This window comes from Arachis hypogaea, chromosome 14 (assembly GCF_003086295.3).
Source record: "Arachis hypogaea cultivar Tifrunner chromosome 14, arahy.Tifrunner.gnm2.J5K5, whole genome shotgun sequence".
In the NCBI taxonomy this organism is placed as follows: Eukaryota; Viridiplantae; Streptophyta; class Magnoliopsida; order Fabales; family Fabaceae; genus Arachis; species Arachis hypogaea.
Window position 1 is genome coordinate 13518441 of NC_092049.1, and position 16212 is coordinate 13534652.

Below are 16212 nucleotides of genomic sequence, written 5' to 3' on the forward strand. Positions count from 1 at the left end.
TAATGAATTTCGTTAGGGAGGGAGACAATGGACTATTTGTATAATGTGTACAATGAGCTATTGAGTTACAAAATGAACATCCTTCATACTATCTAGAATAACCATCCGAGTACTAGCGATAATAAACATCTTCCCAAAAATTTAAACTAATTTTAGGATTCAACAAGACTCGAACTCTTGACCTTTCAAATCTAACACTCTAATACCATGTTATAATACCACTCATCCCAAAAGTTTCAGCTAATAAGAAAAGGTAACATTAATGATTATATCTCTAATACTCCCTAAACTTCTATTGTACCCATTGTATAAATATTCCATTGGCTCCTTATACTTTTTCTATAATAATATATAGCTAGTTAACCTGAATTTTGCAACAAAGTGTATGTGATAAAATTATATAATGTAGAAAATGATGACTCGTTTTGAAAATAATCATATTTAGTGTATATTAAAGTAAAATTAATTATTAAAATATAAAATATATATTAAAAATAAATTAAATTAAATATATATTTAATTATAATATATATATATATATATATATATATAATAATTTATTTTAATGATTAATTTTAGTATGTAAATACATTTTTGCTTTGAAATACATGGTTTGAGGCTTTTACAGAATTAGAAGGTATATATTAATTATTGAGAGAGAAGAATGGAAACAATGTTTGTCTTAACCTGTCACGTGTGTACAATCATCACAGACAATCCAGTAACTTCGATGAACACAAGAAAGAAAAAACCTAGCAAAATACAAAGGGAAAAATAATAAGATTTTAGAGATTAAGTCAGTCTTACATTTGACTATATTTGATGAAGATTTAGGAAAAATTTTAAAGACTTTTATCGATGAAGATTTTCCAAATTTGGAGGTGAAAAAATAAGCTATGGTACAGATCAGAGATATGGAAGGCTGGAAGCTAAGGCTTATTAGTAAATGATGCAAAAATGGGGAAAAAAAATACGAGAAAAGTATATATATATATATAAAATTTGTTCAAAGAAAAAAATATTCTCTATGGACAGAAAATGGAAGGAAAATCATATTAGGAAAGTGAATCATATATTAAGTGTTATATTTTCTAATTTATTAAATAAATAAAATTAAAAGTATTTTTATTAAAATATGAATATTTATTCAAATAGTCTTTTAAAAATTTTATATTGGATATTTTTATTTCTAAAAAAATTTATTATGTTGAGGTCTTTAAAATTTGTAAAAATAAAATATATAAATATTTTTGTTACATTTTTAATATTCGATGTAAAATTTATTAGAGACGTATTTAAATATATACTTTTAAAATATAAATCAGACATATATATTTGTTACCATTAGTCCGTTTCTCTTGCTTTTAAAATATTTGTTTATTAGGAACATATAATACATTTTTTTTTGTATGGATTTAGGATAAGATATCTATTATTTTTTGGGTAGTAAATATATATAATCTTATGCTAATATTCAATATTTTATGAAATTATGATTCTTTTAGAGCAGTTACAATGGGTGGTTCTCATTTCACTTTTTCCTGACACATGGTGAAATTTACCGTTGGAGAAAGAGAGAGATGAGTTCTTTCACAAAGGCCAAGGCAGAAGAGTCTCTCTGAGCAGGGACTCAAGCATAACCAATGGTAACTTGCCACACCTTTTAAATAAATAGATATAAAATTATAATTAAATAAATAATTATATTAAATAATTAAATAAAATTAAATTTAATAATAATTATAATAGTTAATTAAATTAAATAATTATAATTTTATTTAATTAATAGTTTATATTAATTATTTAAATAATAATTAATTAAGTAATTAAATTATAATTAATTTATTAATAATTATAATAATTAATTAGATTAAATAATTAATTATTTATTTAATTAATAATTTATATTAATTATTTATATTTATATTATTATATTAAATTAGCCGTTGTAAAACTAGCCGTTGTAAAATTAGCTGTTGCAAAATTAGCCGTTATTATGTTACCGTTATTATTAATAAATTAATATTTTGTTACTCTATATATACCACTTAGATACACTTCTATTCTCACACTATCTACTACTCTTCTTTATCTTCTTCCAAGTTTACGAAATTAAAGTTCTGCTACTATTATTTTTTGTTCAAAAAAATAGATCCAAACCAACTCAACTCTTTCTTCAATTACTTACAAAACTTTCCTCAAATTCTAAATACCCAACAATCTCAAACCTCAAACTCTCAAGTTCCAAATCAAAACTTCACACTACCAAATTCATTTCAAAATCCAAATGCACAAAATCTTTCTAATTTTAATTTTCAAGCTCCTTATAATAATTAGTTTCCTATATTCCAACCGCAAAATCAAAATTCACAAACACCTCATTTTCTATTTTCGTCTATATTTAACCCCTCTATCAGAAATGTTACTCCAACTTTCTTGTCGTTTCCAACTCAATTCAGTGCATCAAGACATAACTCATCTGGTGTTGGTGGCTCTTCTAACCCATCCTCTCAGACTCCTATACAATCTAGTCTAAATTCGCAATATTCAGATTTTGTCAATTCTCATGGATTGGATGCTATTGATCTTAATGATGATAATATTAAAGATCGGAGGCAAGATAATATTCAACACTCGCATTGGAAAGAGGATGAGATGCTGATTAGTGGATGGTTAAAATTTGTCTGGCCACTGGCAGTACCAGTCCATTCACCTGTATATTAATTTGTTGGTTTGAACTTTGGACTTAGAACAAGAAATATAATTATTGTACTTTAGGAAATGATCAGATTTTCCAAAAGACTGCTACTAGAGAGAGATTCTTGTATGTATATGTGCACTTTTTGCTTTAGTGCTGATGTGAGAGGTTACAGTTTACACCATGTTTGTGGCTCTTGGAATGACACGTGTCAATACCTACATACACGCGCCTAATTTAGTGGCTCATTGCTTCGTTTGTGGTTCCAAAACATCACCATGGTGGAAAGGTAAACAAAGGAAAGAAAGAACGAACCAGCAATAAATAATTTAGATGGGTCAATTTATTGGTTTATTTAAATAAATATAAAAAATTTAAATATTATCTAAAATTTATAATAATTTATTAACTAACAATGAATTAAATTTTTAAAAAAAATTTAATTCATAATAAATTAATTTTTAATGTGTTAAATTGCAGACTATTTATTTCACATGCGTAATAGTACAATTAGTTTTTATTCTTCTTGTAAATCATGCACAAGGCTATGATCATAGGTTCAAGTCTTATTCCAACCACATTTTTTTCCTTTTATTGTTCATTGATTATATATACCTCTTTTTTTTTTATTATTTTCAATGTTATCAAATCTTCATTTCTTTATTTTTACTTATTTATATTTTGATTTAATATTATAATTATAAGACATATTTTTTAAGTTTAGAATTAGAAGAATCGAATAAACTAATTATTTCAAATTATAATGATTTTACTAAATAAAATCTAACTATAAAATAATAAATAATATAAACAAATAATTTCATACTATTTTAATATTTTATAATACAAAATATTTTTCAAATAAACTATAAAATAGATAAACAAATGATTTATTAGATAAGTAATATATGTGTGTGTGCGCGTGTTACATGATTTATTAGATAAGCAATGTGTGTGTGAAATTTAGTTGTATATGAATTTACTTATATTTAGTTCATTTACTTTTAATTCATCCCAGACAGAGATTTCATTGCTCCTTGTAAATGCTAAGGTACATCAAAATATGTATATATCGAGAGTGTTTGGATTATTGGCGTGCGGTTAAGATATGAATATTGTCTATATTTTGGTTTCAACGGTTTGCATACTATCGCAATATCAATCTATATATTTTTTGCATAGGATAACAACTATGTGGTTCATAAGTGATTAATATGATTACTAGTTATAAAGGTTGTCAACTTATGTGACAATAAGCAGATGTCATTTTTATTGATATTCAGATTTCTTTTTCTATCTATTGTTATTAAACTATAGCAATTTTAATCTATGGTGTAGTTTGAATTACTCTATTAAAAATGCATGTGTATAATGTAACAGCTTCTAAGTTATGAGCATCATATTTTAGGACCAAGTTTGGACAAACCAGAAGAGCATTAAGTGTGATCAATCATAATCTAGTGCAAGTTAGGTCGACCTTATCCTTGTGTTGTTAACAAGAGGCCTTTACCATTATCAACTAATCTTATTTTACTTTACTTTACTTTTTGTTTTGGATAGAAATATTAATTCTATATCACTTTTAAGGTAATTATGTTAAAATCTTAAATGCCTTCAACTAGGTGAATATATTTGTGATTAGATTTTATATTGACGTTGTGTCAAATGTTAAATTTTTAGTTTTAGGTGACTGATTGGCAATGAGAGCCTAGGATTCCCTTAGAAATTAAAGATTTCTTTTTCCCTTGTGAAATAAAAGCAGCAACTCTATGTAACTTTAAACAATTAGAAGGAGGAAAGTGAATTTCAATTATTATATTTTTTCTTAATAAGAAGCCAAGAAAAATATTAATGAATTCAATTCTATTATAAACTCAAATCCATGTGTTGGAACACCTTGTATTAATGAATTGAATTATGATTTCGGAAACTGAAGTATAAAACTCTTCTTACCAATGATCCTTTAGGTTAGAATCTTCAGATTCTTTCTTTCTGCATCTCTTTTTCTTTTTCACTTTCTGGTTCTTCTTATGTGAAGAGTGAACTGAAGTATTATTCACTATTACTAGGAAAATCATCATACCTATTCCAATTTCCTCCTTCTTATTATGCTATTATGATTAACACAATGATTGCAGGTAATCTGCATCCAAATCAAGCAGATTAGAACCCCGCAGGTGACAAATGCATTCACAAATCTTCTTTACCAGAAAAGTAGGCACGACGAACTAAATCCATGTTCATTTCCACTGGAAACAAACTCTGCTGCTCATTTCCTATATATAGACACCATAGCCATAGGCAGGGGCCAGTTCTATTTACAGCCACGTTGAGTTCTCTCTGTTTCTCTCTGTGTCTGTCTCATCAGGTTTTCAGATGGGTTTGAGGGTCCATTATTCTTCATTGTTGGTGTTCTGTGTGTTGTTGTTCCAAATACTTGTGCTTGTACAGTAAGCAAAAGCAACAAAGTTCTACAATGTGATGCATTCACTGAGGATGATTGGAAATTGGTTTATTTCTTATTTATTCAGAACCTCTAATTTGTTCTTATTTAATGGCATATAGTCTATAGACCATGGGAACCTGTTTATTGAGTATTTATTGGTTTTCTATTGTGGGAGTTGGAGCATTTTGAATTGAATATGTATTTCTTCAATTGTTAAGACAAAGATAATAGTAACATGATTTGACTGTGACACAGGCTGGACTATCTATACTAATGTTTCCTAATCACTGAATCTTATTGACTACTTGTGTACTCCCTTTCTATGTTTGTGAATTTAGGTGGGTTAAGAATGGTGAATTTATTAGGTTAACTGAAATTAATGCTCAATTATCTTGTGTCTTGTATTAAATAGACATTGTCTATTGTCATTGCATGATCTTTCAAAAATTAGTATCAAATTACACTTTTTAACTGGGTATTCTTCTTTGATCTTATATCATTCATTCTTTGCATTTAGCAATTTTGTTTCATACTTAATGCTATCATATGTTGGTTACAGGGTGATGCCGACAATGCACTAGACGACCGCTTATGCCAGAAGAAGAAAGTCGAGAAGCAGCAGTAGTAGAGATGTTCAATGACAGTATTTTTTTTATGAACTAAATTCTTGCTAGAGATATTTTGAGTATTACTATCTTTATATGGTAGAATTTCTAATGTATCAACACACTATTTGTGTTTATGATTTGAATTGACTTACTTGTTTATAATACTTTTCTTCTAACTAGTTTGATAATACGATAATTTTATTTATTTTTTGAAATACTATGAATGTTCGAATACAAATTAGATAAAAATTTATTTTGATTAAATTTATATTTATTTTGTATGAAATCGAATTTATTTTACATGGAAAAATGTAAAAAAAAAATTATGTTTTATTTTACTGACAGATTTTCCGCCTTGTGAATGCTTTTTCAGACTCTAATTATAAACAAAAAATTTGTAAAAAAATTTGACTCTAGTTACAGACAGAAAAGTTATCAAAAAGTTTGACGCTAATTACCGATGGAAAATCTGACTTTTTAGCGAAATAGACGATTATCGAGAAAAAATTTGTCAGTAATGGAGAAAAATCTGTCGATAAATTACCGATAAAAAAAATCTATTGATAAATAATTTTCAACGAAACTTTTACAGAGGGACAAAATCCGTTGGAAACAAAAAATTCGTCTGTAATAAAGACCAAATTTATTTGTAAATCCGTTTGTAATAAACAATTTTCTAGTTGTGAAGTGTGTAATAATTTCATACTATTTTAATATTTTATAATACAAAATATTTTTCAACTAAACTATAAAATTGTTTGGTTGCTTAGGGTTCTGGACGGGTTGGAGAGGTGCTCCAGCTGAGGAGGTGGGAACCAGCCTGGATCTAAGCCTGTGTGCAAGACACGTGGGCCGACGATCTCCCGAGCTCTTTGTGGAGTAGGGGGGAGCCACCTGCAATGATACTCTGACGCTCAAGTCAAAAAGTATGCAGGCAGCTATGAGAGTAAGGGTGGTAGTGACGTACCTTGGGGTATGGGTAGGGCCCTCCCCATATATACCTTGTCAGAGGTGGGTCCCGCAAGGACAGACCCACCTTCCTCGAAATTTCCTTGTACAGCTATTGTGTAGTGAGCTGGGGGACAGTTGTCAGGGTCGGTTTCTCAGCTCAGATTCGATGCCCATTGATCCGGCCGCCCGGGTCGGGTCAAGTTGGATACCAGTTGGGTTGGGCCGTAACAGTGCCCCCAACACGCTTACTGCGGCCGTGAGTGCCGTTGTTGGTGCGTTATGCTCTCCTTCATGTGTAGTCGCTTGGTCGGGCTGCCGTTAGTTGAGGTGAGGGCGTGCCCCCTACGCGCGAGTGAAGCAAATCGCCTTTGGGGATTAACCCACGCCGCCTCGATTTCTGCGCCGAGCATTTAATGCCCTTGATGATTGATTTAAACCCCGCGTGAAAGGTCCATTATACCCTTATCTTTCGCGCTTCTTTACGTGTCAGTTTCCTTTCACTTTCAATTCCACTTCTTCTCTATCATCACATCCCTTTCATTTCCTCTCGTCTCTTCCAAATTCTTCGCAGCAAATTCCTGCTTTGTCCAGATCTTCCCCAGTTTTTCAGCCTCCTTCGATCGTCATTATGATCCTGGTAAGTTCCTTTTCCCTTTCTCTTACTTTGGCTAGCCTAAGCTTACTGTTATGCCACTTGTTCTTTTGTTTCGGTTTTGCATGCGTGTTGTACGTTTTGCTGAGTGTTTGAATATAGGCATTAGGGTGGTAACCGTTCTAGGCTTTTGTTGCTTAGGCTTCGTTTTTGAGCATAGATTTAGGCTTTGGTTAACTGTAGACCTTGGGTAGGCAAACTGTAATTTTCTGGTATTAGTGCCGGTTTCCGGACCTCATAGACTGACTTTGAGTGGTGCCCCCACTGTAGATATGGCCCAGCGTCCCGTCATGAGGGTTCCTGCCACGAGAGCGCAGCCCTACGACCGATACGCCTGGGTGACTTCGGATGTGAAGGAAACCCCCAACCAAATGAAGAAGCCAACTATGAGGTTTTTGTCCCTGCTACTCACGAACGGATATTCCACTTAAATTTACACTCTCCCCGGGTCGCGGACTGGCTCTAGGAGTATAAGGCGATGTTCACCCACCTGGGGGTTCGCCTTCCTTTCCCTCCCTTTCAAATGGAACTACTTAACCAGTGTGACGTGGCGCCGTCTCAATTGCCTCCGTTGAGGTTTTTTTTTTATTTCTTTTTACTTTGACAAACCCTTCTAAAGAGGGGAAAGCCAAGAAAGGTTTTATGTCCTTCCGAGCGGCCCAAGGTCGAAGAATCTTTGGTTTGTTCGAAGATTCTTACCATGGTTTCAAGGACAAGTACTTCAAGGTCCGCCCGCTTGCAGGTCGGCATCCCTTCTGGTTGACCTTGGAGGGGGAACGCCATATCTTGACCTATTGGAGTTTCAGGGCAGGGGCGAACGCCTTTACGAAGGTGACGTACAAGGGGTTGTCTTCTGAGAATAAGAAGGTTGCCGACATCTTGTTAGCTATCTTCGGCAAGAATAATGTTAATCCCCATCTTCTTATGGGTGACCAGGATATGGCTAGGAATTACGTAGGTGTGTGGTCGTTTGGTCCTTTGCTCATGTTTATTATTTGCACACTTGATTAACTGTTTTACCGACTAACTAGCTCTCCTCTGCGTTGCAGTTTCTATGGCTTGCGAACAGGTTGGACTTGTCGCTTTGTTCAACACCTTTCTTGCTAACGATAGTGACGATGACTCTGCTACCCAGAACAATGAGGTGCCTCCCCATGATGCCGTCGAGGCGGAGGCTCAGTCCCAACCTACCCAGGGGGAGGTGATTGGGACCAGTGCTGGCCCGAGCCCCTGGCCAGAGATTGAGGCGCAAGGTGACGGGCCTGAGGTGGTGATTCTTGACAACCCGAGAAAGCGAAAGTCGTCCTCTAGCCCTGAGGGAGTCCTCACGGTGATGGAAAAGAACTTTGATGCTGGGAACTTCATTGATTCCCAACTTCTCCCCGGCACGGAGGACTTCTTTCATGGTGGGGATCTCTCTTCGCAAGCCAGGTGGATGTACCGTACCCTGCTCCGGGGAGCCGCCATAGCGAGGAAAGCGGAATTCGCCCTGGCAGGGGCGCGTTCATTGGAGAACAGGCTTGAGTCCTCTGTCCAAGCTAATAATAAATACAAGGTTGAAGTCCAGTCACTTCGGGAGCAGCTAGCTAACGCTGAGGAGAAGGTCAAGACCTCCGATGTTGCCGTGGCACGGCTTACCGAGCGGGAGCTCACTTTAGAGGGTCAGCTCAACACCGCTCAAGGCCGGGTGAAGGAGCTCGAGAAAGAACACGACGAGGCTCTCTCGTCGGTAACCGCAACTAAGAACGAAGCAGCTGGTTTAAAAAAGAAGTACAAAGAGACCGTGAGGTAGGGTAAGAATGCCATCTTGATGACTGAGGAGGCCCTCAAAGCTCAAGTGAAGTTGCTGGCTCCCGACTTTGACACCTCCGCAGTTAGCGTTTTCAAGACCATCAAGGATCGCAAAATTGTTGATATGCCGAAGAAGTGATGCGGTCTTGCTTTTGTATTTTGGTTTTTTGTAATATGTAGATCTTTGAATGCTTTGTTTTAGTAAATTTGATTGTCGTTTTGCCGGTACAAAACGAGATGCTTGTTTCCCGCTTTGTCGGTAATCAATTTGCTTGCTGTTTTCTTGCCGTTTTGTTGGTAATTAGCTATTCGCTTGTACTTTTTTACCGCTTTGTTGGTGACTAGCTAAGCTAGGTCATGGCTCTTATCGTTTCAGCAGCCGTTTATTGCGGTGTTTGTTGCTTAATGGTTCCCGGGGTGATCAATCCCGGGATACCGTGTCGTTCTGGTGCTAATTACTTGGCAAGATAATTTGATTAGTTTAAATATTGAATACGAAACCAAGAGATGACGAATTATTGACAAACGGCTAATTGAAAACAACTAACCGCAAATAATATGATCATGAAGTAATGACAAACAAAAGGCAAATATTCCAACATAAATCAATACAGATCTTACTAAACCGGTTTGAACCGGCAAAATGCTTGCTCGCCTAGAGTGCCCCGGCAAAACGCTTGCTCGCCTAGAGTGCCTCGGCTGCTAGGGATAGAATCTCCTTAGGTTACTCGCATTCCAGGTTCTTGGGACTTCCCTGCCACCCAGCCATTCTAGTTTGTAGGCACCGTTGCCGAGCACCTCCTTCACCCTGTATGGGCCTTCCCAATTCGCTGCTAGCTTTCCTTCCCCAGGTGCCGGGAGTCCAACATCGTTGCGTCGTAGGACCAGGTCGTTCTGTTCAAACTCTCTCTTGAGTACTTTGGTGTTGTAACGCAGGACCATTCTTTGTTTCAACGCCGTCTCCGATAAGTGGGTCATTTCCCTAGCCTCGTACACCAAGTCCTTTTCTACGGCCTCTTCAACTCCTCCTAAAAGTAGTCGTGGGCTCGGTTCACCGATCTCCACGGGTATTATTGCATCTATCCCATAGGTGAGCTTGAAGGGGGTCTCCCCGGTAGACGACTGCTGAGTTTGCAATAGGACCAGAGTATGGGTGTAGGCGGGCTGCCGCTTGTTGGCTGCCACGACCTGACTAACTTCTTCGTCATTGATATACTCCCTGGCCACATTTTGAATTTCTTGCATTGTCCACACGGGCTTGGTGGTAAGGTGTTTCCTGAAATCCTCTTTCAGCAATCCATTCGTCAAGCACAAGCTGGCCACCAAATCGGTTAGGTCGTCGATCTCTAAGCACTCGTCATTGAACCTATCCAGGAACTTCCTGGTCGGTTCGCCAGTCCTTTGTGTTACCCCAAGCAAGTTAATCGGGTGCTTCACTTTAGTGATACGTGTGATGAACTGAGCCAAGAAGGCGCGACTGATGTCAGCGAAGGTGGTTACAGAGCCCTGGGGGAGAGCATTGAACCAGCGAATTGCTGGTCCCGCTAAAGTCACGGGGAAGGCACGACACCTTACTTCATCACCCACCCTTTCCAAGTTCATTCTGGTCTCGAAGACTGTTAGATGTTCTTGGGGGTCTTGGCCTCTTGGGTCCCATCGTACCTCATGTCCATTGGCTTATCGAAGTGCTTCGGAAGCCGGACCTCAAGGATCGAATGATGGAAAGGGGTTGCCCCCCATGATTACAGGTGGTCGCCTTCTCCTTAGTCTTTCTTTGTTGTCTTCTCAGTTTTCCTCGACGATATTTCTTGTCGGAGGTCGGGTGTAAATTATAGGATCTCGCCGTCTTCTTGGCACCTCTCTACTTTTGCCTTGGCTTTCTGACTCCGATCGGGGGCTCGGGGTGCTCCTGGAGCGGCTTCTTCGAGGACTTCTTCCTCTCCTTTGAGGAGATCGGGAACACCCTTGCCTTGGAGCTGGTTGGTGGTGCTCTCTGCTAGCCACCTCCCGCTCCAGGTTTTGCACTTTGTGGCGCAGCTCCTGTATTATTCTGGCGCTGTCACTACTTGTTCCTCCAAAGGGTCGCGTTTCATGGGTGCGCGCAGGGAACTCGGGTTGTCACAGGGGGATCTGGTGCGTTCGCGAGAGGAAGCCACCGAGGCTACCCTGCCGCTTCTGGGGACCATTTCCTCCCTGCCGGGTTCGCTTCCGTCGTCTGCCTCTACAAGACCCAACAGAAAGTCCATCTTGGCCGATTCCCCACAGACGGCGCCAATGTTCAGTTGCTCGGGGTTCCGCACGGGTTGAAGAGGTGCTCCAGGTGAGGAGGTGGGAACCAACCTGGATCTGAGCCTGTGTGCGAGACGCGTGGGCCGACGATCTCCCGAGCTCTTTGTGGAGTATGGGAGGGGGGGGGGAGCCACCTGCAATGACACTCCTACGCTCAAGTCAGAAAGTATGCAGGCAGCTATGAGAGTAAGGGTGGTAGTGACCTACCTTGGCGGAAGGGTAGGGCCCTCCCCATATATACCTTGTCAGAGGTGGGTCCCGTAAAGACAGACCCACCTTTCTCGAAATTTCCTTGTACAGCTGTTGTGTGGTGAGCTGGGGGGACAAGTATCAAAGTTGGTTTCCCGGCTCGGATTCGACGTCCATTGACCCAGCCACCCGGGTCGGATCAAGTTGGATACCAGCTGGGCTGGGGCCGTAACAAAAATATATAAACTAATTTTACATCCTTTATTAGATAAGATATGTGTGTATAGATAAACTAATTTTACATAATTTATTAGATAAGCAGTATATGTGTGTATATTTAGTAAAATAAGTTTAATTTTTTAATTTGTTTATTGTTAAAATGTGTTGCACAATAAAATAAGTAGTATCATAAAATCAAATAAAAAAATCTTGTTAGATTTTAAGTTTGTTCTTTTATATTTTTATTATTAATATTCAATATTTTCTTTTAAAAAAATAGTTTAGACAAATAAAAAATATTTATTTATTATAATTTTAGACACTACTATGTTAATTATAATTTTAATTTTTTTTAGAATTTATTAAAATCTTATAATTATGAATTTATAATGATTGAAAAATCAAATAATTAATATATTTAATTTGAATATAAATACTTTTACATAATTTATATGCTCAATTATATATTTAGCCGCTAATTTTTTTTTTTTTTCTTTCAAGATCCGCCACTTGTTGAGGAACTTTGGTGCCATACCAAAAAGAAAGAGGGACCCTTTTATGGTACACAATTCCAACATAGTATGATCACATGCATAGCTCTATATATGTATTGCAGATTATTCTAGAACATGAGTACCTTTTTTTTCTTTTATTTTTTTTCCTTGATGGAATTCACGGGATGATGTTTGTTAATTAGTGTTGTTGTGTATGTCACGGGGTGGATTCGGAAAAAGGTTGATTAGATTAGGAGAAAATTCCACTTTAGTCTCCTATAAAATATTAAAATGATATTTTATTCTCCTCTATTTTATAAATATATATTTTTTTATCTTTTAATTTTTAAAATTTTTTTTTTTAATTTATTTTAAATTTTTTGTGTTAACTAATATTAACTTTATCTATTTTTTAAGAAAAATAAATTATTTTTTTTAAAAATATTCATTAACAAAAGTTTTATTTTTTATCATTAAATTTTGTTTAAATTATATTTTTTAAAAAATTTAATAATTATATTATTATTTTTATAAAATATCTTTCAATAATATTTTAATTATTAAATTATAATTTTACCAAAATTTTTGTTAATAATTTTTTTATATTTTATTATTAATTGTTATATATATTAACAATGATAAGATCTTTTATTTAATGTTAAAATTATTGATATAAAAAAATTAATAATAAAATATAAAAATAATTGTTAACAAAAATTTTGATAAAATTATAATTTAATAATTAAAAAATTATTAAAAGATAGGTATTTTAGAAAAAATAATTTAATTATTAATTTTTTAAAAGTATTTTAATAAAAATATAATTTAATCAATAAAAAATAATTTATTAAAAAATATTTTGGTAAGTAAAATTTAATAATAAAAAATAAAATTTTTGTTAATGGATATTTTTTCAAAAAATAATTTATTGTTTCTTAAAAAATGGATAAAGCTAATATTAGTTAACACAAAAAATTTTAAAATAGATTAAAGATGAGGTTTTTTAAAAATTAGAAGGAAGAAGAATGTACATATATAAAATAAAAAAAATGTCATTTTAGCATCTCATAAGAAAGAAGAGTAAAATTTTCTCTTAGATTAATTGCATTTTGTTTTTTCGGTGTTATATATAACAGCTGTTATAATGACACGTTGAATATGAGCATCGGGAAAAAAACGTAGCATCTACCAGTGACCACGTTAGTAATCCTTTCATTATTTTAAAACAAGATTTGTGTAATTATTATTTCATTGTAAATTATGCATATCTTTAGAAATAAACTAGTATTTTTATCAGTGAAAAATTACGGATATATTTAAATTAAAATTAATTATGATAAAATATAAGAAAAATATCTAAAATATTTAATTATAATGTAGAATAAAAATAATAGATGAAAAAAAAAACAAATAGTAACAATAAAAAAATAATATGTTATTTTAAATTTTAAAAATTTTTTTAAATATAATATTTGTTGTGCTACTCAAAGTATTTTTTTTTTATTGTGAATAAGAATTTTCAACCTCTTCTTACTTGAAGCAGACTTAAATAGTTACCTGAAAAACAAATAAACTCTAATCTATCATTATTCAGCAAAATCATGATATTCTTCGTTTTGTTTCTGCCCTCTTAAGTTACAATACTAACACAATGTTACTATTACACTACCTTCTTCGTCATGAAATATCACTCTTCATTTATCAATGAGTTTTATGATCATTGCTACGGATCATAAATTAAATCTCGTGAATCATGAAAGAGATTGTTATGCTAATGTTCTCTTTCTTTTCGTTCTAATTAGAATTTCTGCGATTACAAAATCTATTACCATAGATATTTTTAAAGTCCAAAAAATTAGAATTGTACATACAAGTTTCAAGCATAGAAATATAATATCTTATCATATTAGAGAATATGTTGCTTTATTTCCTTCTAATGCTCTTTTTTTTTTTTTGACGTTCAGGTTATTTAACTTTGTATGCATTCTCATAATTTATTTCAATTATTTTAACTAAAGTTCTTTTCTATAGTTTATTTTAATTCAATAACACTCTTTAATTTGAAGTAAATGATATTTGACTACTTTTTCACATAATCAATGATAATTACTCTACGAAAAAGTAAATAACAATTATATACATGAAAAAGAATAAAATAATAAAATGAAGGGTAAAATATATTTTTTATCCTTAAAGTTTGACAAAAGTTTTAAAAATATCCTTAAGTTTTATTTTGTTTTAATTTTGTCCCAGAAAGTTTTGATTTGCATCAAATATATCCCTAGCGGCTAATTTTTCAAAAAATTTAAGATCGATTCAACAATAATTTTATAAGAACAACCCCTCAACACAAGCAAATCAAGCATAATTTACATGCATTATTGTTATATTGATCTTAAATTTTTTGAAAATTTAGCCTCCAAGGATATATTTGATGCAAATCGAAAATTTTTGGGACAAAATTAAAATAAAATAAAACTTAGAGGTATTTTTAAAAATTTTACCAAACTTCGAGATAAAAAATATACTTTACCCTAAATTGAAATAAGAACTATTCCTAGAAGTCGATAGTAAGTTAGTAACTAACTGATTGATGTGCCTCTGTTATAGGATGATTATTTTTTGTTATAAACATTCTTCATTTTTCAGAGTTAATGAAGAAGCTATTTCCATTGGGAAGCAAATAAAATCATTTCATGGATGGTCATCATCATTCTCTTAAGTGAATAAGATAAACACTAAAAAGAAAGTAAAAAGATAAACATAATTAATAATTTATAATACAAAATAGATATAGATAGTCACCTGAAAAATAGATAAAGTTTAATCTGTCATTGTTATTCTACAAAATCACAATCTTCTTCTTTATGTAATATGATAAATGTAATGTGCAAGATTATTATATTTATAAATCACAATTATTATATTCAAGCAAGACATTATCATATTCAACTATGTATTTCATGAAACATGTAATGTGCAAGGGAAAAAAAAATGTAAAGTAATTTAACAATTATTACAGTATGTTGAACCAATAAGCTCCACTACCAAACTTTCATAATATAAAATAATTCATCAAATATGTAATGTGCAAGAAAATAATACTAAAGAAAAATATAATGAATTTATAATATCTAAAAATTCATGAAACATGTAATATGCAGGTAAAAAAATAAAGCAATTCATCATTTTTTATTTTATTTTATTTTTTTATCAAATATATGAGACTCGAACCTGAATTTCTTAATTGAGTATGGGAAGACTATGCCATTTGAACTATTAGTCATTGACCATCATTTTCTTACTTGAATAAATATAAGTACAGAATTATAAACAAATCCACTCTCTAATCATAGGAGCAAGATAAAAAAAAAAAAAAAGAAATACATGGTTGCTTATAGTTATAGGGAACTAAAAGAGCTTATGCAATGGTAAGCCAGTGAATAGAAACATCAATAGTGGCAGAGAGCAAAGGGTTAAACGACTCCATTGGTGGCAGAGGGTATCGCTTCGATGGAGATCAAAGAAGGAAACGCGCGAAATAACTTGGAGACTGCGTTTTCAGTGTCCACCATGGAACAACGTATAGGAACTTCATTACGATTTGTGGGAGACTGTGAAGAGTGGGATTATACGCAAGATAAAGGAGGGTTAAAATTGGAAGAAAATTTTTGTTAAGCACTTAAGCTCATAATTTGCAATTGGAGATTTGCAATCAGAGTAAAAAAGCAGAAAACGTTTCTAAGAGAATTTGCAGTTGGTGTAAAAAAGCGAAAAACATTGTTAATTTAGGTGTAATTAGGAGATGTCATCTGGCAATTTTTGTTATAAAATTAAATATATATAATGGATATATATGTTAATTAAAATATCTC

At 33.4% G+C, this 16212-nt stretch overlaps 1 long non-coding RNA gene across 2 annotated transcripts; it reads left to right on the forward strand.

Annotated features, from left to right (window-relative positions):
* The first annotated feature begins 3282 nt into the window (after positions 1-3282).
* On the forward strand, positions 3283-5914 carry LOC140178262 (uncharacterized). 2 transcript variants are annotated; one of them, XR_011870650.1, is made up of 2 exons: positions 3283-3749; positions 4837-5914. It is a non-coding gene; the product is annotated as an uncharacterized lncRNA (long non-coding RNA). The 2 variants fall into 2 exon arrangements; XR_011870649.1 differs by lacking the exon at positions 3283-3749 and adding an exon at positions 3761-4665.
* Positions 5915-16212: the final 10298 nt, after the last annotated feature.